Source organism: Sorex fumeus, unplaced genomic scaffold (assembly GCF_029834395.1).
Source record: "Sorex fumeus unplaced genomic scaffold, SorFum_2.1 ptg000072l, whole genome shotgun sequence".
NCBI classification, from domain to species: domain Eukaryota; kingdom Metazoa; phylum Chordata; class Mammalia; order Eulipotyphla; family Soricidae; genus Sorex; species Sorex fumeus.
The window spans coordinates 68,116,405-68,140,282 of record NW_026606129.1 but is presented as its reverse complement, the minus strand read 5'-3'; positions in this window follow the sequence as shown (position 1 = coordinate 68,140,282).

The window sequence follows — 23,878 nt, the reverse complement described above, 5'->3', positions numbered from 1 at the left end:
TGAGATTACCGAACGTGGGTGGCGGGAGAGATAGAGCTGTGTGCCGTGCCCCCTCTTGTGTGAGTTTACACAGGGTCAGGGGGATGGAGCAATAGCACAGCGGGTAGGGCATTTGCCTTGCAACCAGCCGACCCGGGTTCTATTCCCAGCATCCCATTTGGTCCCCTGAGCACCGCCAGGAGTAATTCCTGAATGCAGAACCAGGAGCAACCCCTGTGCATCGCCAGGTGTGACCCAACAAGCAACAACAAAAAAAAAAAGAGTGGGGTTACGTTACAGGAATTGTTGAGTAGCTGGGTCCAGCAAAGCATGATCCCAGAAATTAATTGCCTTGAACATGATTGCTCCTTTTGGGCATTTCCCCCTTTTTGAAGGAATGCAGACATCCTAGAGTTGAAGAAGCAAGCTTGGATCACTAAAAGGTAGAGCAGACAGGGGTCCCTGACGGCCTGTGGAAACCTCCGTAAGAGCAGTGGATTACCTATGTCTAGATTTCTAATTACATGAGAGAAATAAAGTTCTCCCAGGGCCATGTAGTTCGCTGGGAGGAAGGTGAAGGGGCAGACCTTCAAGATGCACCAGTTGCGGAAGACAGTGGGCCTGGGGGTGGCTTCCTGGAGCGCAACTGGGATGAGGCGCGGGTAGATGTGCTCAGGGTGCCCAGGCTGGCCTGGTGCTGGTGCAAGGCGTCAACGTCTTTCTGCAGCGACCGTTGCATGAACTGTCAGTCTGAGCGCCCGAGGAGACCAGGCAGCACCCAGTGAAGCAGGAGAGCTCCAGGGCCCAGTAACTGACCACCTTGTCCGTGCATGACCGCAGTACCAAGGACCCAGCTTTCTGGATGGCAAGTAAGGGAACAGTGACAGCCACCGAGGGGTCCTTGGACCTGGGTGGGGTGGGGGGGCTACTATCCTAGGATAGCCTGGACGAGGCGTGGTGACGCTGGATCTTGGTCCTCTGTACGTTTCTGCCTCGCCTGGAGAAACTGCGGAGCCTCCAGTTTTGGCACAGGTATGAACTCTTGCACAGCTCAGGGCATAAAGATGCTATTTATGGAAGAGGAGATTTTTCTTGGTACATATGCACTCAGGTTACACACACACACACACCCCACTTACATTTTTGATGTAAAATATTTATACTGATCAGAGGTTCCTAGGATAAGTAAAAATCTATGGGGAGGAAGTACCTTATTTGATATATTTTAAAATATTTAATATTAAAAAATGAATGAATCATTATACTTGAACTGCTATGTTTGAGGACAATATTGATGCACATTTGATAAATTATAAAGGAATTTATTTTGGGGGGCTTTTGTGGAAAGTCAATAAAAAAAGAGACCAATATGACTCTATGATAGAAAACACTTCATAAATATATACCTAGTTCATATTTCTAAAATTACTGTCTTCAGCCAAATCTAAAATAATATTCATGTTTTAAAAATCCATTTTGTGTGGCCATTCTGTCTTGGATTGCATTTTGACACAGTTAATGTTTTAAAAAATATGGAACTCTGGTAGAATAATGAATATATATACCTGCATGTTTTTGCTTTTTTTGAGGGGTCATAACTGGCATTGTACAGGGGTTACTCCTGGCTCTGCACTCTGGAATTACCCCTTGCAGTGCTCAGGGGACCATCTGAGATGGTGGGAATCAAACCCGGGTCGTTCTTGTGCAAGGAAAACGTCCTACCCACTGTGCTATTGTTCCAGCCCTATACCTACATTTTAGACATTAAGCTAATTAAAATCTAGTATGGTCACAGCTTTTTAATTACTTTTCCTCATTGTTGCAGTCAATGAAGCTAGGTTTATTATCAAATATAATTTCTCACTTATAATATCCCTTCATGAAACTTGAAAAGAGTTTCCAACACTGAAATCCCAGAGACATATTTTTCTATATAGCTTTGCTTGGAGCAGAATGAATAAGCAAGTACTACTTATTTGTTATCTGAAAAGACCAACACTGCAAATAAGACTAAATAAGACATGTTTTTTTCTAAATACAATTGAATGCTTAAACATTCTTTCCCTATATTTCAGGGTGTTTGTTTTCCTTTGTTGATAACAATGAACTTCTTAGGAGTCAATACCTTGAATGATTTTGAGAACTAGAGGGTCTAAAATTTTGTGTTAGTTTTGTCATATACTGACTATTCTTTTGTTTGTTTCCTTGGAGTCACATTAGATGATAAGGACTTTGTGGTGCTGGGAGTTAAACTGTGGCCTCTTGCATGCGAAAAAAATTTTTTTGGTTCCTGTGTTATCTCTCCAGCATATACAGTTGCTCCTCAACAGTGACAAGTCTCATAACTATGAAGCTTGATTTCTTCAATTGTACTAAAGGATTTAATTAATCTTCTCTGCTTTTTTTTCTTTCACAAAAACATACGAGACAATAAAACAACATTACACACTGAAAATCTGAGGCAGATGAAAGTAAATAAATTGATGAATCAAAAAATGGTACAGTAGAACCCATAATGAAACAAAGGTAGATCGATTGCTTCTTATTTTGTGATTTAATACTCACTTTTATATAGCTTCTGTGGTTTATAATGCTAATAATAATGGTTTCTCATGCACATAATTTCAACAAGATGAGGTGCAGATAATCTCTGACTACAGCAGAAGATGAAAAAAACCTCAACATAAACCAACAGATGACAAGAGAAAAGTCAGGATGATGCGAAGTGGAACAACATAAGAATCATTGGTGTACTAGAGGGGCAGGAAGAAACCCCTGATAAAGAAGCAAACATCAAAACTATAATTGCTTCCAAGTTCCTAGAGCTGAATAGTGCATACACCCAAATCCAGGAGGCCCTGGTCAGGGTATCAGCTAAAAGCAATCCAAATAAAAATACACCAATACATATCCTAATCCATATCAAAGTCTAAGGTTGGAAAACAATTCTCCAAGCAAACAACCCCCTCAAAAAAGCCAGAGTGGCCATATTAGTATCAGACCACATAGACTTCAGGCTGCAGAAGGTTGTAAGAGACACTGTAGGTCGTTTCTAATGATCAAGGGATCTGTACATCAGGAAAAACTCACACTCCTAAATGTACATACATCTAGAAGGATCCAGCAAATACGTAAAACAACTGCTTATAGACTTAAAGAGAAACATTGATAACAATACAATAACAGTTGCAGATCTTAACAACACTTTTTCACCTCTCAATAAATCAACTAGACTCAACTCTGCAAGGAAATACTTTATCTGAGGGAAGAAATGGAAGACAGAGGGTTAGTAGATTTATATAGGACATTTCATGCCCCCAAAGCTTAATACATTTTGTCTCCAGTGTACATGGAACATTCTCCAAGATAGACCACATGCTGTGCCACAAAACACACCTCCATAAAATGATGGAAGGATGGGTTCTCGATCATTGTATAACTGAAACCCAAGCACAAAATTTTGTAAGTCTACAACTGTACCTCATGGTGTTTCACTAATAAAAATTTTTTAAAAAATTAAGAGGATAGAAATTATATCAACCATCTCTTCAGACCATGATGCATTGAAAATAGAAGTGAATCACACACAGAAACGGAAAATCAAGTCAAACACCTGGAAATTAAACAGTTCACTACTGACCAATCAGTGTAAGTGTAGAGAGGAAATCAAGAGATTCCTGAAAATAAATTAGAATGAGGACATGAGCTACCAGAACTTGTGGGACATAGCAAAAGTAGTTTTAAGAGGAAAGTTTATTGCTCTGCAAGCATTCATCAGGAAGGAAAAAAGGGCCCACACAAATAACAACCTTACAGCTTTTGATCTTGGAAAATGACCAGCAAGAGGAGCTCAAACCAGGCAGAAGGAAGGAAATAATAAAACTTAAAACAGAAATCAATGAGTTGAAATCACAAAATACAGTCCAAATGATCAACATAATCAAGAGCTGGTTCTTTTGAGAAAATAAACAAGATTGATAAAACACTAGTCAGACTTACAAAGAAACATAGAGAAAAACCTAATAAACTATCAGAGATGCAAAGTGGGACAGCACAACAGAAACTGCAAAAATCCATAGAATCTTTAGAGATTAGTTTGAAAATCTTTAAGACATGGAACAAGAGAACCTTGAAGAAATGAATAAATTCCTGGATTCGTATAACCTCTCAAAGCTGAACCAAGAAGTTTTGGAATACCTAAACAGACCGATCGTGATCAAGGAAATTGAAATGATAATTAAAAATTTTCCCGAAAACAAAAGTCCAGGCCCAGATGGAGTCACTAGTGAATTCTTTCAAACCTTTAAAGAGGATCTACTGCCAATCCTTTTCAAGCTTTTCCAGAAAATTTAAGAAATAGATACAGTTTCAAACAGTTTCTGTGAGCAGATATCACCCTAATAACAAAAGCCAAGAGCCAGAGAGACCACAAAAAAATAAAATTACAGACTGATATCCCTGATGAACACGGATACAAAGATCCTCAACAAAATGCTATCAAATAGAATCCAATGACTCATCAAAAAGATCATACACCATCACCAAGCAGGGAATCAACTCAGGGATGTCAGGATGCTTTAACATTTGCAGGTGAATCAAGATAATCCATCATATCAATTTTAAAAATCCATATGATCATATCAATAGATTCAGAGAAAGTATTTGACAAGGTTCAGCACCTGTTCATGATAAGAACTGTCAACAAAATGGCAGTTGAAGGAACTTCTATATAGTCAAATATACTATATGTACTCAATAGAGCCAAAGCCATCTACCAAAAGCCCACAGCAAGCATTATATTTTTGTTGTTATTGTTGTTATATTTATTTATTGAATCACTATGAGAGAAGTTACAAAGCTTTCAGTTTAAGTCTTGGTCATACAATGATCAAACACCTTTCCCTTCACCAGTACTTATTTTTCACCACCAAGAACCCCAATATACCCACCTCTCACCCCTCCCAATGCCTGTGAGGTTGATGATTTCCACTTTAATTACATTCATTATTTTGACAAAAGATTCACCATTATTGTTGAGAGTTTCTGCCCAACAATCAGAACTGCTGAACAGGCATTGTGAAATAATTTGTTTTCTATAGCTGGGTATAAGAACCAAATGATTTTGGATTTTTAATATTTTACCAATTAAGTCTGGAGGGATTTCTGCCAAGAGCCAGATAATTACAAGATTGGTTTCTGTGCCTCTGGAGCCATGGCCGTGCCAGAGAGCCGCTCGTGGGGGGCAACTCGTGACCTCAGTAGGGTATGAAGGATGAGTCATACCATCCCTCTTCCCATGTGGCTGCAGTTGCCCTGTCACTGCCGGCTCACACTTGGCTTTCAGCTCTGAGGCGGCGGACACCTTACTGCTGGGGGGTGTGGGGGAGGTGGAAGGGAGACACCGTTTCCCTCCCGGGGAGGCATGGCATAGTCCATTCACTTTTCTGCCACAAGCTGCCGGGCTCTGGATCAAGTCCTCTTGCCTCTGGAGCCATGACCATGCCATAGAGCTGCTCATAAAGGGCAATTCATGACCTTAGTAGGGCGTGAAGGATGAACCGGTACCATTCCCCTTCCCATGCAGCTGCAGTTGCCCCGTCTCCACCGGCTCATACCTGGCTTTCCAATAAGCTCTGAGGCCGCAGCCACCTTGCTGCCGGGGGGTGGGAGGGAGGAGGAAGGGAGAGACACCCTCTCCCTCCTGGGGAGGCATGAGCAAGCACTATTCTTAAGTGAGAGAAACCACAGACTTTCCCTCTAAGACCAGGCACAAGACAAGGCTGCCCACTCTTGTAAATACTATTCAATATAGTACTTACTGGAAGCACTTGCCACAGCATTTAGGCAAGAGAAAATATATTGAGGGCATCCAGGTAGGAAAGGAAGTAGTCAAGCTCTCACTATTTGCAGATGACATGATACTCTACTTAGAAAACCCTAAAGTCTCTACAAAAAGCTCCTAGAAACAATAGGTATGTATAATAGAGTGGCAGGTTACAAAATAAATACCCAAAAGTTCATGTTTTTTCTATATGCAAATAATGAAAGAGAAGAAAGTGTTAATAAAAAAATCCTGTTCACAATTGTACTGTAATAAATCAAGTACCTTAGAATCAGCTTAACTAAGGAGGTAAACGACCTATACAAAGAAAACTACAAAACACTACTTCAAGAAATAGAGAAAATAAGGAAATGGAAACACACCCCATGTTCATGGATTGGGAAAATGAACATTGTCAAAAAGGCAATATTCTCCAAAGCTTTATACAGATTCAATGTGGTTCTTATAGAATACCCATGATATTTTTGAAAGAAATAGACGAAATACTCCTGAAATTCATATGGAAGAGTAAGTCTCCACAAATACCTAAAGCAATCTTTGGGAAAAAGAAGATGGGAGACATCACCTTCTTCAACTTCAAACTGTACTATGCCTTGCACTCGGCCAACCCAAGTTCGATTCCTCCGTCCCTCTCAGAGAGCCTGCCAAGCTACCGAGACTATACTGCCCACACGGCAGAGCCTGGCAAGCTTCCTGTGGCATATTTGATATGCCAAAAACGGTAACAAAAGTCTCACAATGGAGACGTTACTGGTGCTCACTTGAACAAATCGATGAACAATGGGAGGACAGTGCTACAGTGCTATTTTGATAAAGTTGTTCACAATAATTCATTGCATTTAATATTCAAACACCAATCCCACCATCTTCCCAGAAAGCGGTAGTAATTAAAACAGCATGGTATTAGAATAGAGGCAGATTCACAGACCAGTGAAATAGAGTTGAATATCTTAGCACAGACCCTCAAATACATGATCACCTAATCTTTGATAAGGGAGCAAAATAAAATAAAATGGAGCCCAAAAAAAGTCTCTTTAACAAATGGTGCTGGGAAAACTAGACAGCTACATGTGAAAAAAAATGTTACATGGAGTTAGAATGACCTCTATCTAACTATATGTACAAAAAAAAAACAGATCAAAATGAATTAAAGACCTCAACATCAGACCTGAATCCATAAGATACATGGAAGAAAACGTAGGCAATGTACTCATGATATTGAAGCTAATGGTATCTTCAAAGATGAGACACCATTGACCAAGCAAGTGGAAGCAAAGATAAACAAATGGAACTACATTAAGCTAAGAAGCTTCCACACCTCATAAGAAACAATGACCAAGATACAAGAGAGCCTGTGGAATGGGAAAAACTATTCATCTAATACCCATCTGACAAAGGGTTAATATCAAAGATATACAAGGCACTGGCAGGACTTTACGAGAAAAAAATCATCCAACCCTAGAAAAAAATGGGAAGAAAAAAATGAACAAAGTTTCTCAAAGAAGATATTTGAATGGCGGAAAGAAAAAAAATGCTCTTCATCACTAATCATCAGGGAGATGCAAATCAAAACAGCAATGAGATGTCATCTCATGCCACAGAGACTGGCACACGTCCAAAAGAAGAAAAGCAATGGTGTATATCCCTTTAACTACTTTCAACACTCAGTGCTTGTCCAGAGTGATCATTTTCAACTAATGTTGTCATAATGGACTCTCCTCTAACTTAACTTATCTCCACCCCACACATTCTTGTGGTAATTTCAACAATTGACTAGTTCTCCTGGCCCATTTTCCCTAGACTTGGATATTGGTTTCATACTATTTTTTTATATCCCACAAATGAACGCATTTATTCTCTATCTGTCTCTCTCCTTCTAACTCATTTCATTCAGCATGTTACTCTTCATTTCCATCCATTTACAGGAAAATTTCATGACCTCATTTCTCCTAACAGCTATGTAATATTCCCTTGCATAGATGTACCATGGTTTCTTTTCCATTCATCTGTTCTTGGGCACTCAGGTTCTTTCCAAATTCTGGCTATTGAGAACAGTGCTGCAACGAACATAGAAGTGCAGATGGTGTTTCTGCAGTGTGTTTTTGTATCCCCCCCATAGTATTCCCAGAAGTGGTATCTCTGGATCAAATGGGAGTTCAATCTAGTTTTTTGAGGAATATCATATTGTTTTCTAAAATGGTTGAACCAGTCGGCATTCCCACCAGCAATGAATGAAGGTCCCTTTCTTCCCGCATCCATGCCAGCACTGATTGCTCTTTTGTATGTGTGTCAGTCTCTGTGGCACGAGAGAGAGAAAGAGGAAGAGAGGGAAGAGGAGTGCCTACCATAGAGGCAAGGATGGGAGATGGTTTGGGGTGGGAGGAAAACTGGGGACATTGGTGTTGGGAAGTTACAGAGTTGGAGGGTTGGGTGTTGGAACAGTGTATGACTGAAATCCAATCATGATAAGTTTTGTGATACTTTATCTCACTGTGATTCAATAAAATTTTTAAAAAATAGTATTAAAAATTAAAAAATGATTTTTTTAAAAAAGAAACTGATAGAATTTATTGAAGCACTATAACTGGGAAGGGAAAAAGAAGACTCTAAGATATCTGTCTTGGGTAATTAGAAGAATAGCTCTGCTATTAGTACAAATAAGGAAGAGGGAATCATTTTATAAACTATGTAAAACTACACCATAGTGATGTTTAATTTGATATTCAAATGGAGCTAGCTTGAGGAAAGTAGTTGATTAGCAAATTGAGATATGGACAAGAATAGCATTAAAACCCTGAGAATATATATTAGTACTTGTAATACTCCCAGGTACAGATTGGGTACAAAGCCATTTAGCCATACAATAACTGCTATCAAGCTTAGTCGTGACGTGACTGTCACTGGCTCAGAAAGTGGATTTCTTTTCAGACTAAAATCAAGCCTTCTCTTTTACCTACAAAATATTGTTATGCCGTATGTATTTATACACCATTGAACTAAAGGTGAACAAAGTCTTTAGATACATGCAGTGTTGCCATGTTTAGGGAGAAGGCAATTAGGGGGACTGTTTCTGTCCTCCCTCCCTCCCTGTTCTCTCCCTCCCTCCTTCCCTTCCTCTCTCCCTTCCTTGCATCCTCCTTCCTTACTCCCTCACCCCTTTTCCTTCTTTCTCTCTTTTCATACAACATGGACACATTGTTTATTTTTAATTGTAAAACATAATATACACACACATATACCTATCTATCTATCTACCTATCTAAAGCACTTCTCTTAGAAGCAGACTGGTGGGTGGGAGGAAAATGAGAGTAAAGGGCCATTGGTGGAGGTAAGTGGTTGCTGGTGAAGGAATCATTGTTGAAATGTTGGATGCCTGAAACCCAATTATGAATCACTTTCTAACCTCACAGTGACTAAATAAAAGATAAAATGTAAGCTAAAAAAGTGGTAAACTTCAGGGAGATGGTATGGGGATTAGGGTTTATAACTTGTGAGCACCTGACACTTATGACCCCCTCCACCCCCCACCACAGTATCACTGGAGGTAGTCCTGGAGACCTCTGAGTACTTCTGAGATGGCTGTGGTGGCCCCAAGTACAGCAAGGCCCAAGTAACTTTATAGTCTCAGGTCTTATTACTGACTTAACTGCTGTTATGCTTTGCTGAATATCAATGGAAATGGTCCCCCGAGACCCCCTGAAAAACACTTGGGAGCTCTACCTCCCCAAAAGAAGTGTCAAAAATAATAACAACTTTGTTATTGTTTTGTTTGTTGAGCATAGTTGGCTTCTTTCCCATCCAATTTGGTGAACTTCTACTGAAATTTTAGTGTGAAGAAATTAGGAGGTTGCCCTGTCCAGAGACTTCAGGATGTATGGCTTGGGCTAATGATGTGACATAGAGGCGGATAGGAGTTGGGCATGGCTTTTGGGGCTTCTGGAATTTCTAGGGGTAGTGGGTGGCTACTCGCCTCAACTCTGAAAAAGCCCGGGCTAGAACCCTAGGGATCTAGCCAGGAGACTGGGGTACCTGAAATTTTTCTGTTTGAGGATTTTGCAGAGAGTATTCTTTGATTTTCTTTTTTCCTTTTTAAAATTTTTTTTATTTTAATGAATCATCGTGAGATACATATATAGACTTACAGACTTTCATGATTGCGATTCAGTCAAAAAATGTTCAATTACCCACCCCTCCACCAGTGCCCATTTCCCACCCACAATGTTCCCAGTATCCCTCCCCCCACCCCCATCCCTTCCCACCTCCTGATTCTGGTGCAGGCACAATCCCTCTTACTCTCTCTGTCCTTTGGGGTGTTATGGTTTGCACTACAGGTAACCAGCAGCCATCATGTTTGGTCCATAGTCTACTTTCAACTTGCATCTACTACCCTGAGCTACCCCTCCAACCATCATTTATTAAGTGCTCCTGTCTCCGTCCCAGCTCCCTTTTCCGTCAGTGCATGAGATCAGCTATCAAGCCATGGGGCAGTACTCCTGATCCTTATTTAAACTGTCCTTAAGTGTCAGTCTCCTATTATGTTACTTTATATTCCACAAATGAGTGCAATTCTTTTATGTCTGTCCCTCTCTTTCTGACTCATTTCACTAAACATGATACTCTCCATATTGATCCACTTGTTATGAAAAATTCATGACTTCATTTTTTTTAAAAAAATGTATTTTTTCATAGTATTTTCAATACTTCATAGTATTCCATTGTGTATATATACCAAAGTTTCTTTAACTAGTCATCTGTTCTTGGGCACTCGGGGATTTTCCAGATTCAAGCTATTGTAAATAGTGCTGCAATAAACAAACAAGTGCATATGTCATTTCTACTGTACTTATTTGCATCTCTGAGATATATTCCCAGAAGTGGTATTGCTGGGTCAAATGGGAACTCGATTTCTAGTTTTTTGAGAAAAGCTGGAGCGATAGCACAGCGGTAGGGTGTTTGCCTTGCACACAGCCAACATGGTCGACCCGAGTTCGATTCCTCTGCCCCTCTCGGAGAGCCCGGCAAGCTACCGAGAGTATCTCGCCCGCACGGCAGAGCCTGGCAAGCTCCCCGTGACGTATTCGATATGCCAAACACAGTAACAACAAAGTCTCCAATGGAGACGTTACTGGGCCCGCTCGAGCAAATCGATGAACAACGGGAGGACCTTTACTGGGCCCGCTCGAGAAAAGCCCATATTGTTTTCCAAAAAGTCTGGACCAGTTGGCATTCCCACCAACAGTGAAGGAGGGTACCTTTCTCGCCACATCTGCACCAACACCAGTTGCTTTTGTTCTTTTGGATGTGCACCAGTGTCTGTGGTGTGAGATGCTATCTCATAGTTGTTTTGATCTGCATCTTCCTGATGATTAGTAATGAAGAGCATTCTTTCATGTGTCTTTTGGCCATTCGGATTTCTTGAGAAAGTTTCTATTCATCTCACCTGATGAGATTGGATGTGTTCTTCTTGTAGAGTTCAACCAGTGCCTTGTATGTCCTTGATATTAACTCCTTATCAGAGGGGTACTGGGTGAATATCCTTTCCCATTCTGTATACATTCTTTGTGTTCTGGTCACTGTTTCTTTTGAGGTAAACTTCTTAGTTTAAGATAGTCCCATTTGTTCATCTGTTTCCACTTGTTTGGTCAATGGCATTTCCTCCTGAAGATACCCCTGGCTTCAATGTCATAGAGGGTTTTGCCGACCTTTTCTTCAATGTACCTTATAGATTCTGGTCTGATGCTGAGGTCTTTAATCCATTTTGATCTGACTTTTGTGCATGGTGTTAGGTAGAGATCTGAGCCCTTTATTTTGCATGTAGTTGTCCAGTTTTGCTTGCACTTTGAAAGAGACTTTCCTTGCTCCACTTCGCATCTCTTGCTCCCTTAACAAAGATTATATGCTTGTATATTTGAGGGTATGTGTAAGGACGTTCAATCCTATTCCACTGGTCTGCAGGTCTGTATTTGTTCCAATACCATGCTGTCTTAATTCTTACTGTCTTAATTATACCATGCCTTCTTAATTATTACCACATTGTAGTACAGTTTGCTGTACTATGGGGGAAGATGATGCCCCCCCCCCCGTCTTCTTTTTTCCCAAGAATTGCTTTAGCTATTTTGTGGATGCTTGTTGTTCCATATGAATTTCCAGAGTGTTTGATCAATTTATTTGAAGAATGTCATGGGTACCCTTATAGGGATCCATTGAATCTGTATAATGCTTTGGGGAGAATTGTCATTTTGACAATGTTAATTTTCCCAACCCACGAACAGGGGATGTGTTTCCATTTCCTCATGTCCTCTTTTATTTCTTGAAGTAGCGTTTTGTGATTTTCAGAGAGCATTCTTAAAGAGGTGGATTTGAGCCCTCAGTGTGGCTGCAGTGGTGAAGTGTGGGTGCAGTTGTAGGGCTCGGCAGGGCCGATTCTTGGCCCATCTGCCTCCAGAGGGCACCTGAGAGCTTTCAGCTACAGAGTTTGGTATTTCCATTAAGTTTAGCTGCTTGGCTATTGTCTCCTCAGAGACTTAGTCAGGAATCAGTAGAGCAGGGCCAGTGGGTTAGATTTGGGGAACACTGTCGAGTGCACAGAGCGGGACAGAGATGGGTAAAGTGAAGGAAATAGAAGTTTATTGGAGAGCAGTCCTGGGCAGACTCTACGAACCTTTGGTGAGGCTGGAGTAGAGCTGCACCCTGGGAGGGACTAAGGGTGGGGATGGGGGGGGGGGGGGTTAAGTCGGCTTTGGCAGGAAAGGGGGAGAAGGGAACAAGGACCAGTGAAACCAGTGTGCTTGGTCTGGCATATTATCTGTAGGTGATGGATGTGAGGAAGCAGGGAATGCAGCCTGGTGACTTCCTGTCGTCAGGTGGAACCTAAGTCCTGTCTTCCTCACTGGGTACAGGGTAATCTCTGATTCTGGGAATGTTGCTGTCTCATCAGCTAGTTAGTTGCCATTCTGTTCTAAGCAAACCTCACAGTTATCTAATCAATTTAAACTCTAGAATTCTATCAACAGTTATGACTTTTGTCTACATTAAAACAAAAAAAAAATAGCAACTCGTCCAGGTAGAGTCCTACCAAAAACCTTTCATAAAGCTGAATTTTGTGATACATTATGAAAGGTTCTCCATCCATTTCACCTGTTGACTGTAAGAAATAACCATTTGCCTTTATCTGTACAGAGTTCATGAAACCTGGTGGTAGTTTTATATTTCTAATTTTATTTCATGACTGAGTTCAGTAAACTTGATAAAAATTGATATATTTGTTTCCCATATTTACTTCCCCCCTCCCCCCCATTTAGGTAGCATTACTCCTCTCATTTAATAGCAGTGAATTAAATGATCAAGTACTCACCCTGGTAGATCCCTCCCAAAGCCAGATTAGATTTGAATTTAACTCCAGTACTGGCAAGCTCTATGATCTTGAACTCGTTGTATAATCTCTTTATCTCGGTTTTTCCAGTTATGAGTAGTACTAAGTACTTTGTACCAACGATTAGGGTCTCTATAGTTGTAATTATATTATGCATCCTAAAACCCTGACTGGTTAAAGAAACTTTGGTATATCTACACAATAGAGTACTATGTAGCTGTTAGGAAAGATGAAGTCATGAAATTTACATACAAGTGGTACTACATGGAAAGTATCATGCTAAGAGAAATGAGTCAGAAAGAGAGGGACAGACATAGAAAGATTGCATTCATCTGGGGAACATAAAGTAACAAAATAGGAGACTAACACCCAAGAATAACCGAGATAAGTACCAGGAGGATTACTCCATGGCTTGGAGGCCAGCTACACATGCTAGGGGTAAAGGGAGCTCAGATAGAGAAGGGAGAACCAAATAAAGGGTGTTGGGAGGATCCTCCCGGGATGGGAGATGCATGCTGAAACTAGACTATAGACCAAACATGCTTGCCACCCAATGCCTCTTTTGCAAACCACAGCACTCAAAAAGAGAGAGAGAAAAAAAAGGGAATGCCCTGCCACAGAGGCAGGGTGGGATGGGGAATGGGGAGTGGGAGGGATGCTGGGACCCGTGGTGGTGGAGGATGGGCACTGGTGGAGGGATGGGTACTTGATCATTGTATAACTGAAACCCAAGCACAAAAATTTGTAAGTCTACAACTGTATCTCATGGTATTTCACTAATAAAAATTTTAAAAAAAGAAAAAAAGGAAGTACGTGTCTCGAGAGGGGAGATGTAGGTGACGCAGGTGCTCAAGCACCACATGTGCTCGGCTACATGGGCACAATCAGCTCATGGGCTCAGCTAGCATATATGTGAGCCCTTGCTTTGTTCAAGGTGGCTTTTGTAGGGTTTCTCCAATTTCCCCCATGTGGGGCTTCTCCCTAGGTAAAAGTCCCTTGCAAAAGGACTTTGGAGGGGTGGGCTTCAGAGTGGTGATGGCCTTCTTTGAAATTACTTTCCCGTTCTTCTGATTCTGCAGGAGTGTCTCTGGCTCTGTTGCCCTAGATAGGTGAGGGTCTTATCAGGTCTTAGGTCCTGTTTTTTCCTGGTTTCTGCAAGATCTGCTTTTGCCATTGCCTTGGGGAAGGGGCCTACATTACTTGGAGTTCAGTTATTTCAGATTTTGACTATGAGCAACCTGAAGCTCCATGACTTGTAGCGCATCACCACAAGGCTGCTATGTGGGAGAGCCGGTAGTAGGCATCTGTTGTTTTTGCCCGCCTGGCATCTATTCTCTATTCTTCAGAAAAACTCTTTGGGTTTGTTTCGGAGCACTGAACCCCATCCATTAGTTACTGTTTGGGTGTGAATATCAGTCAAGGAACTCAGCTCTCCCTCCAAAGCATCTGGATTTGTGACCCACGTTGAGTCAGTCAGATTCAGCCAGGAATTTCAATCAAATAGGGATGTGACTTGAAAATGAGCGGAGAAATATAACCCTGCCATACTATTGTGGAAATACTGCTCATCATTCCCATGATTTCAAACAAGAATCATCAAACTTTTTCTGCACAAGATAAGCCAGTACATGTTTTAGGATTTGCAAGCCATCATTTGGTTTCTGTCTCTAGGATAAAACCTAGAGGGTTTTTTTTTCTTCAGGTTATCCATAATCTCACTATATTTACTTTTTTTTCTATTTTTCATAGTCAGAGGTAGTTTATATTGCTTATCATTGCAAAGAACTCTATCTACATAATCTTTTGGTTAATGAGTGACTCAGTTGACTGTCCTAACATCCACATACCAATGGACTTTGACTTTCTTTTTATGCCTGTCTCCTACTAGAATTTTCAATAACAATTGTAGCAGTTAACTAGAACAATTCAGCTTGCTCATAAGGACACAAAAAGCACTAGACCCATTGATGCAAGTACAGAGATAGTAAAAAAAAAAGAGAGAGAAGTTAGTGCCTTCTCAGATGCTTAGGATAAAATTGAAAATAGGATGTTTATTTGCTAGTGGCTCCATTTTATGAATTAGCCTCTTAATAGGAAAATAAGACTTAATGACCTTGTTTTAGTCGGTATCCCAGAGGAATTTTTTTAATAATCTGGAAATTTAAAACTTTTTTATTAAATTTTTTTTGAAAACCTTAATGTGGGTTTTACTTGTGCTATAATTTATTCCTAGGTATCCTGTGCTTCCCTTGCTGGAAGATACTGAGACCAAACCTGGCATGCTGTGAGCCTGAAGTGATGTGAGGCTTTCAGTCTATATTCTTCCAGAGTGACCAGACTGCACATGTGCCTGCACTTCCCTTCTTTGTGTTTCCTACTGTTCTAAAGTAAAAGTAAATATATGGTAGGGCATCTCAGTTACACCAAGCAGATTAAATAATCAAGTCGTTTTTAAAGTCTGGCACTAGAAGGACTACATAATGAGCCTGGTCCTTCTTCCTTAAGACTTTGTCTTCCTAAGAGGAGAACATTACCACCTTCTAAGACATTTTGAATAGTGAAAAATAGGAAACACACCATGCTCGCTTTAGTTAAAGTCCGTTGTAAAAATAATTGATCCAGAGAGAGGTTATTGATATTGGTTTTTTGCTAACAATATAGATCTCTTTTATCAAGGTCTATTAAAATTTTATCTCACCTAGTATGTGTGAGATACTTTGCTACGTTTGGCAGATGTTTTATTTGATTGTTGTAGCAATGTTGTAGAAGAGAAAATATTTTCTTCATTTTTGGAGGAGAAACCTAGGATGGATTTATTCATAATTAAAAATGAGTGACAGAATAGAAGTTCAAACTAATCTCCAACTGGTCCTAAAGTCTCTGCCCTTTATGTCCTTTCAAATTAAAGATTCTGTCTTTTATGCGGACGTATTTGATATGCCAAACACGGTAACAACAAAGTCTCCAATGGAGACGTTACTGGGCCCGCTTGAGCAAATCGAGGAACAACGGGAGGGCCTTTACCTTTACCTTTACCTTTATGCTGACTTTAAGAATACTAGACATTTTCCTTTTGGGTAAGGGTTACTCCAAAGCATGAGGGCCCCAGGGCAACAACTAGTAATTCTCAGACAATGGAATTGAACGATTGAAGGATTGAATGATTGAATGCTGGGGGACCATCAGCACCACTGTGGAGATGCTCAGGGGCCTTGAGAGCTGCTCCTGGGACTAGGCTGTCCTGGAAATCTAACCCATTGACCTTCTGGGCAACTAATCTCGCCAGTACAGCAGAGCCTGGCAAGCTCCCCGTGACGTATTCGATATGCCAGACACAGTAACAACAAAGTCTCCAATGGAGACGTTACTGGGCCCGCTCGAGCAAATCGATGATCAACGGAAGGGCCTTTACTTTACTTTACTTTACACTTCTTTAAGAACTGTAAAGTGTTTATAATTTATATAAATATTTCCGTTCCTCTACATCCTTACCATATTCTGTCTTTTTGATGATAGTAATTGGGTGGGTTTAAAAAATCTCTGTGAAATAAATTTGTTTTTTAACTACGGATTAGTGTTGAGCATCTTTTTCATGTGTGTAATGGCAGTTGATATGCCGGCTTTAGCAAAATTTCTATTCAAACCCTTCACATATTTTTGGGCCATACCTGGTGGAACTTGGGAGCTATTCACAGCACTGTACTTAGGGTCACTGTAGATAGTGCTCAGGGGACCATATGATGTTGAGGACCAAACAGGTTTGGACACACGCATGAAAAGTGTCTTAACCTCTCTGATATTCTCCGGCCCCATTTTTAAAAATTTATGTTGTAGTATTAGAAATTCTGGTAGTGTGGTAGTGTGGTGGAACTCAGTATTTATTTCCTTGGGGTGGGGGGAGTCACTTCTCACAGTGCTTGAGTGACCATGGAAGGCCCCTGTATACAATACATCTCCTCCAGCCATTTGAGCTATCTTCATAGTCCACATATTTTTATTTTAAAATGACAATTGGTATAATTATTTTTCTTTAACAAAAGTAAGGTTTCACATTATACTTCACCAATAATTAGAACTATCATTTATATGCACCCCCCAAAATGTTAAGAATTCTGGGGCTGTAGCAATAGTACACGGCCAACCCTTGCACACGGCCAACCCTGGTTCGATTCCCAGCATCCCATATGGTCCCCTGAGCACTGCCAGGAGCAATTCCTGAGCTCAGGAGTAACCCCTGACCATCACCGGGTGTGACCCAAACAGAAAAGAGAAGTGTTAAGAATTCTGTCCTGGGGCTTGAGCAATAGCACAGCGGGTAGGGTGTTTGCCTTGCACGCAGACGACGTGGGTTTGATTCCAAGCATCCCATATGGTTCCCCGAGCACTGCCAGGAGCAATTCCTGAGTACATGAGCCAGGAGTAACCCCAGTGCATCGCTGGATGTGACACAAAAAAGAAAAAAGAAAAAAAAAGAATTCTTTCCATATTTAAACCTCAAGTGTGTCATCACGTGACCCTTTAGGACAGCATGCAGGTTTTGATGTGTTAATTTTTCCCAGAGATTAGAAAATTTTTGGTACTTTTAGAAATATTTTATTATTATTCTAATCATACATAAATTGATAAAAGTGTTATGGGTGGCATCCTCCACCCAGATCCTCCAAATTCCAGTAGGCGGGGGTCACACCTACCAACTGGCCCCCTGGCGCCATGTAATCCCATCAGCAGCCAAGACTCAGAGACTATAAAAACCAGCTCCCGACATCTTATCAGGACATCTTTTTATGACATCTTATTATCTCATTCCTACTTTGGACAAACTTGCAGGCTATTGAATGTAGCCTGCCCACAGGGCAGAGTCTGGCAAACTCCCCGTGGCGTACCAAATATGCCAAATACCAGTAACAATGATGGGTCTCATTCTCCTAAAGAGCCTTGAATATAATCTCAGGGCTAGGATGAAGCAGACGTTACTGGGGCCTGCTCGAGGCAATCGATGACTTTGTTATGGGTGGCGAGGAGGAGGGTGATGGGGAGGTGGAGGATAGAATAGAATTAGACTAGTATAATTTTTGACGTGGTGGGTCCACGTGACCGATTCATAAAGGGGAGAAAGGAAAGATAGGACCTCAGTCCCCAGCCTGAGTTTTTTTCTGTTACCACAGAACCCATTTCTATAACTACATGGCCAGTTGTTTCATGGACTGTGGCCTCCTCCTCCAGTGAGGACTGGGGTGATTTCCCACTCACCTCCATGCTCTTGAAGATGTGTTCAATCTGCTCTTCAGGTACTTCTTGGAGGATACACAAGCTTTGCAGCTGGGGGAAGATCGAATGGGGTGTGTTGGTTGGGTGTCCTTGGGAAGGGCAGTCCCTTCCTGGCCCCTAACAGCATACATGGGCTTTCAAGGAGGTGTTGAGTGGAGGTGGCCCAGAATGTCCCATGGGAAAGTTGGGGGTTGAGAGAAATTGGAAGGAGGGAAACCAAGAGTTAAGGAGGATTTCTCCCAGGAGACCCTGAGGGCAGCAGTCAGGCTCACCGAGGATGTGGTAAACACAGTGAAAGGCTGATTCAGAACATCAGTGCCTTCTTCTGTAATTTGTAGCACTGCCACATTCTCCTTCACCTCCTCCTCCTCCTCCTCCTCCTCCTCCTCCTCCTCCTCCTCCTCCTCCTCCTCCCTTTTTCTCCTTTTTCTCCTCATTGTCCTCCTTCTCCTCCTGCTTTTCTTCCACCTCTTGCTCCTGCTCAGCTTCTTTTACTGTGGGCGGATCCCCAGGGTCACAGACAGCCAAAGACAGTGGAGCCCCCTAGGGCAGATCTGGCTTGCTTCTGCCTCCCTGTGTAGCCTTCCCCTCACCCCGCCCCCACCTCACCCAAAGCTAGCTTTTCCCTCCTGGGGTCCCTGTCACTTACTATTTGCATAAATAGTGACAACTTTGAGCTGAGCCCGCAGATGCAGTTTGTCCTCTTTGGTGTTTTTCAGAATTTTCTAAAGGGGAGGGAAGAAGGTGGTGAGGGAGTGAGAAAGGAAGCCTGCTTCAGGTCTTCCTGCTCAACTGTACAGGGCCCCTCTCACTTGAAGTCCTTTCACTTCACTGTCATGTTTCTTTTAATGTTGTTCTAACTGCTCCAGGAGCCAGTGCTCCTTTTGCATGGCTAACTCTTGGAATGCAGCCAGTTGTTGATGAAGATTAGCTGCGCACTCCTGCAGCTCTTGAATATAGGAGTCTTGCTGAATGAACAGAGTCCAGAGCTCTCGGTTGCTCTTCCTCACCTGCGGTCATGAAGCTGGGATTAAGGACCAGCAGCGGGGGCAGCAAGTACAGGTGACTGTCACGCACAGACTCCCAGGCCCAAGGAAACAGCTTTGGGACAGTCTGTTCCCCGCACAGGTCCTGATGGTCTTACTCTCAGGACCTAAGAGATGCCACCTCCCCTCCCACACACACCACCACCACCACCACCACCACTCAGGCCGGCTTGAAGCTCCTAAATCTTGCTGGTGTGTGGTGAAGTTTAGGCTTCAACCTAGGGCTCAATCCCTGCTTTGTGTTCCTACTCCCTCCCCCTATCCCCCTCCACCCCCCATGGTTTGGACTCCTTCTTGCTACATACTTCAGCCTTGATTGTGATTTCCAGGCCAGGCCCTAATTGACATAGAGACCTTCACATCACACTTCCCTCTTTCCCTCCTGGGAACTGCCTTGGTTCTCTCTTGCCCTGGCCCCCAGCAACACCTCCCCTTTTCAGGCAGGAGCTGAACCCCAGCTGGAGAAGGGCTTACCTTTTCGGTTATTTCTGCAAATGTTTTCTCTAGAAGTTCCACTTTTTCTACTGCCGGGTCTTTGAAGTGTTCTCCACTCTGGAAGACCCAAGTGTGTCGGTCAGTCAGCGCCACCCCAGCCCCTTACCTGAAGGCCTCCTGCCCACCTCTACCCCCATCATCCAAGTAGGGCTCTGTGCCATCTTTCCTGTTCCCTGCTTCCTGATGGACAGGGAAGAAGGAAACAAAAATTCAGAACATCCCAGAATTCAGATCTGGCAGAGGGCATGGCACTTGCCTTGCCACTTTTCCCATGGAACAGTATTCTCCATTGCAGCAGTAAAGGTCACCCTTCACCCCAGTCCTTAATCTAAAGGGAGCAAAGAGAGCAGAGCGGACAAGGGCCAGGGAAAAGAGGGAGTCAAACCGAGACCAGGTGTCCAGGGGTGGCAGGTCCCCTTGCAATGTTGCAGGAGAGAACAAAGGGGCCATTCCAAAGAGGCCCATGATCAGCCCGCCATGTCCTTGCCTGCAGGGTGACCCTGCCCCATTGTGAGTCTAGGAATGTTGCAGGTGAGAACAAAGGGGCCATTCCAAAGATGGCCATTGGCCAATACCACACGTCCCTCCCTGCCTACAGGATTACCCTGTCCCATTGCAAGGCTTTTTTTCACCGTGAATCCCTTTAATCAGACCTAGGAGGATGGGGTAGATTCCAGTAGGGTTCCATCCATCCACCTAACCTCTCCATTGTAAGATCTACAACCAGACTTCTGATGAAGGGGCTCGCTTAAACAAAAGGCGCTACAGCTAAATGAGCATGGCTTGTGGCAGAGAAGAAACACAGGGACCCATGTTTCCAAAGGCTGCCCAGTATGCTGACACCTGAGGGATGCTCCTTCCCCCCGTGTCCTAACTATATCTCAAAGGCCAAACTTGCCCATTCAAGTGAAACAGGGCTGAGGCAGTGTGCCCCATGTCAGGCCTAGCAGAGCCCGAGCATGTGGGGAATCAAAACCAGAGTTTTTGTGGGTGCCCCCCTCCTTCCACTTTCCTAAACATCCCCGCAGAACCCCTTGAGCACCTATCTACTTGGGATGTCCTTCAGGGCAGGACTCACCCCAGTCGGGAGTTGGCAGGGCCTGGAGGTGGCAGTATTCTGGCCACTGTCTCCGCAGTTGTTGTTTTTTTCTTTCTCCTTTTGCCAGGAACCAAACTGTGCTCTGCTTCATACTTGTTGAGCTGCAGAAAAGCAAAGCAACACCTGCTTGAGCCTGCTTGTTCCCATCCCACTGACAAAAGTTCTCTTGTACTCGTCTCCATGGGAGGAACTCATGGGCAGGAGGATGGTGTTTGTCCTGAGGAGGGGAGCCCTAGGGGTTACTGGACCAGAGTCCCCAGGAGATCTAGGAGGGCATCAGCTGCTGGGTGAGACTGGCTGAAGACTTGGGTGGGTCTAGAAAGGGCCCAGTGGTTCAACAGCCAAGTGGCCACACATTGACCACTGATGGGTAACCACAGGGCCTTGGGCTAGACCCGGGAACCAGGTCCCAGCTCTTTTTTCTTACCATTTCTCTAGCTTTAGCCAAGTGTAATTTCACCTCTTTATTCGCATGGGTATCCATTGGGAATAGGGTTTGGGGTCTCATCTCGTTACTTAGGTTGTCCATGAGGATTTCTCTTCAAGGGATGGTGGTGCTGAGACAGGGTGCCACAAGAGGCTGAGGTCCTGCCTTTATAGAGGGGGCTCATGGGTGTGGCCCAGGTTCTGCAACCCCATTGGCCAGTGAGAATTCCATGTCCTACAGCCCCGTACAGAGAACAGGGACATCACAATGGAGGCAGCAGCCACTCCTGCTCATGCAGCAGTTGAGCCTGAGGGAAGCTCCCCACCCCCACCCCAGGAGCCCCAGCACTCCCCTTTCCCCAACATGGCTCTGAATGGCAAGACAAAGAGTGGGAATGGACTGTCCTCAGAGAGAAAGTGCATGATTCTATGCCCTGACCCTTCCCGCCTTGACATAGCTCAGTCCACTACTTTCTTAATCCCAGAAATCATGTCAGAGATTCCTAACTGCCCTCTCAATATGTGTTTCTAACATTTTCATTCTATCCTCTGCTGAAGAGTGAAACCATTATAAAGAACACTTACTGATAGGAACTTTGCAGGCTTCTGAATCTGAAATATCAGCCCCTCCGTGGGCAGCCAAGAGTTGTTCTCATTGCATGATGGTTTTCAAGAGAAGAATCACGTGGGTATTCAAACTGTTAGGGTCTGTGATCTAAGGAACAAGTGTGTCACAAATGTGAAAGTTCAATAGAGCTTTATTTTGTGCTAAGCATAGAGTTGAGATACTGATCGATCAATCAACCAGGATCTTCTCCCCAGAGAGAGAACGAGACCCTACATCTCCAAGCCCCTTTTATATCCCGAACATGAACTGTCCACCAACCTATTCCCTGTTTGCGAGGCCTCAGGGAAATTAGGTAATTTGTGACTTGGAATTGGCTGCCTTTTCTGGGTCTGTTAATTCAGTGATTTCCTTCTCTCTCCTATTGGTCCCCCAATTGCTAAAGTTGGTAGTCATTCCAGCTAGGTGGGCTTAGGTGGGGGTGGGCCCTACCACAAACATGGGGCCAGCATAGCTCCAAGGATGTGAGTACAAGCTTTGCCTACTGAAGGCCTGGATTTGATCCCTAGACCACCTGGTACCCTAAGCATCCCAGAAGCAACCCCTGAGCACCCTGCCTGGAGAAGCAACTGAGCACTGTTGGGTGTGAACATTAATCAAACACATCCCAGAAAAGAGGACTGTTTCAGCCCTATGATCCAGCAAGAAGTAGGAAATCGGTGACCGTATATTGTGTGCTTGTGGGTAGGCTTAAGAACTGTTGTAGCCACTCCGCAGCTATCCAGCTACATGGGATCCTAAGAGAAATCCAACATCCCCTGGGAGCCCTGGCCTCCACCCCCACAGCTAGGGAACAGTAACATCACACGGAGGCTGCACCCACTCTACCTGGGCTGGAGGGAAGCTCCCCCACCTCCACCCCATGCTCCCCAGCACTCCCCTTTCCCAGCATGGGGGCTCTGAATGCCTGTGAAAGAGTGGACAAGGTGTGTCCTGGAGAGAAAGCGCATTCTATGCCCTGACCCTTCCCCCGTGCCCTAGTTCAGTACTGGACTGTAGCTGGTGCTGGAAGTGGTTTCTCTGCTCAGACATGTTGTTGGGGACATGGGGAGGCAGGTGAAGGCTTGATTCTATGTAAACTTTGCCCTGCTTGTTCGCTAGTTTGTAATTAACTGAAGTGAAAGAACCTACAAATGATGGTATTTTTTGCTACTTATGAACCCCACAAGAGGACTTGGTTCATCAAAATTCATGTGAAATTTCTTGATTATTAAATTCTTAAATGTTGTTTTCACCACGTGGCAGGACTGTGCCTACGGATTCTGGATTTTGGCCACGCAGAAGTCTTAGTATATTTTGACTTTTTATTAGTGAAACTATAGAGACTATAAAACCCAGCTCCCGAAAGAGAACAGCGCAGAGTCTCCTGCCTCCAGGCCTGGCTGTCCTCACAGGGGCCCCTTGGAGGAGGGTGGGTTGAGTTTCCCTCCCCACCCAGAGCAGAACCCCGGCAGCTGAAGACTACCGGTTCCAGCCACAGCCATGCTTAAGACCACTCTCCACACGTTCGGATGAGCCTCACACATGAAGGAACCGGTAGAGGAACCCAGGTGTCGGGATTTGGGGCTGAGATCTCCAAGCCTGCTTGGATTGGGACTGGGCCTCCTCCATCCAGATCCCCCATCTTCCAGTATGAAGGCATTACACCCACCAACTGCCCCTGGCGCTGTGCAATCCCATCAACAGCCAAGACCCAGAGACTATAAAATCCAGCTCCTGGAAGTGA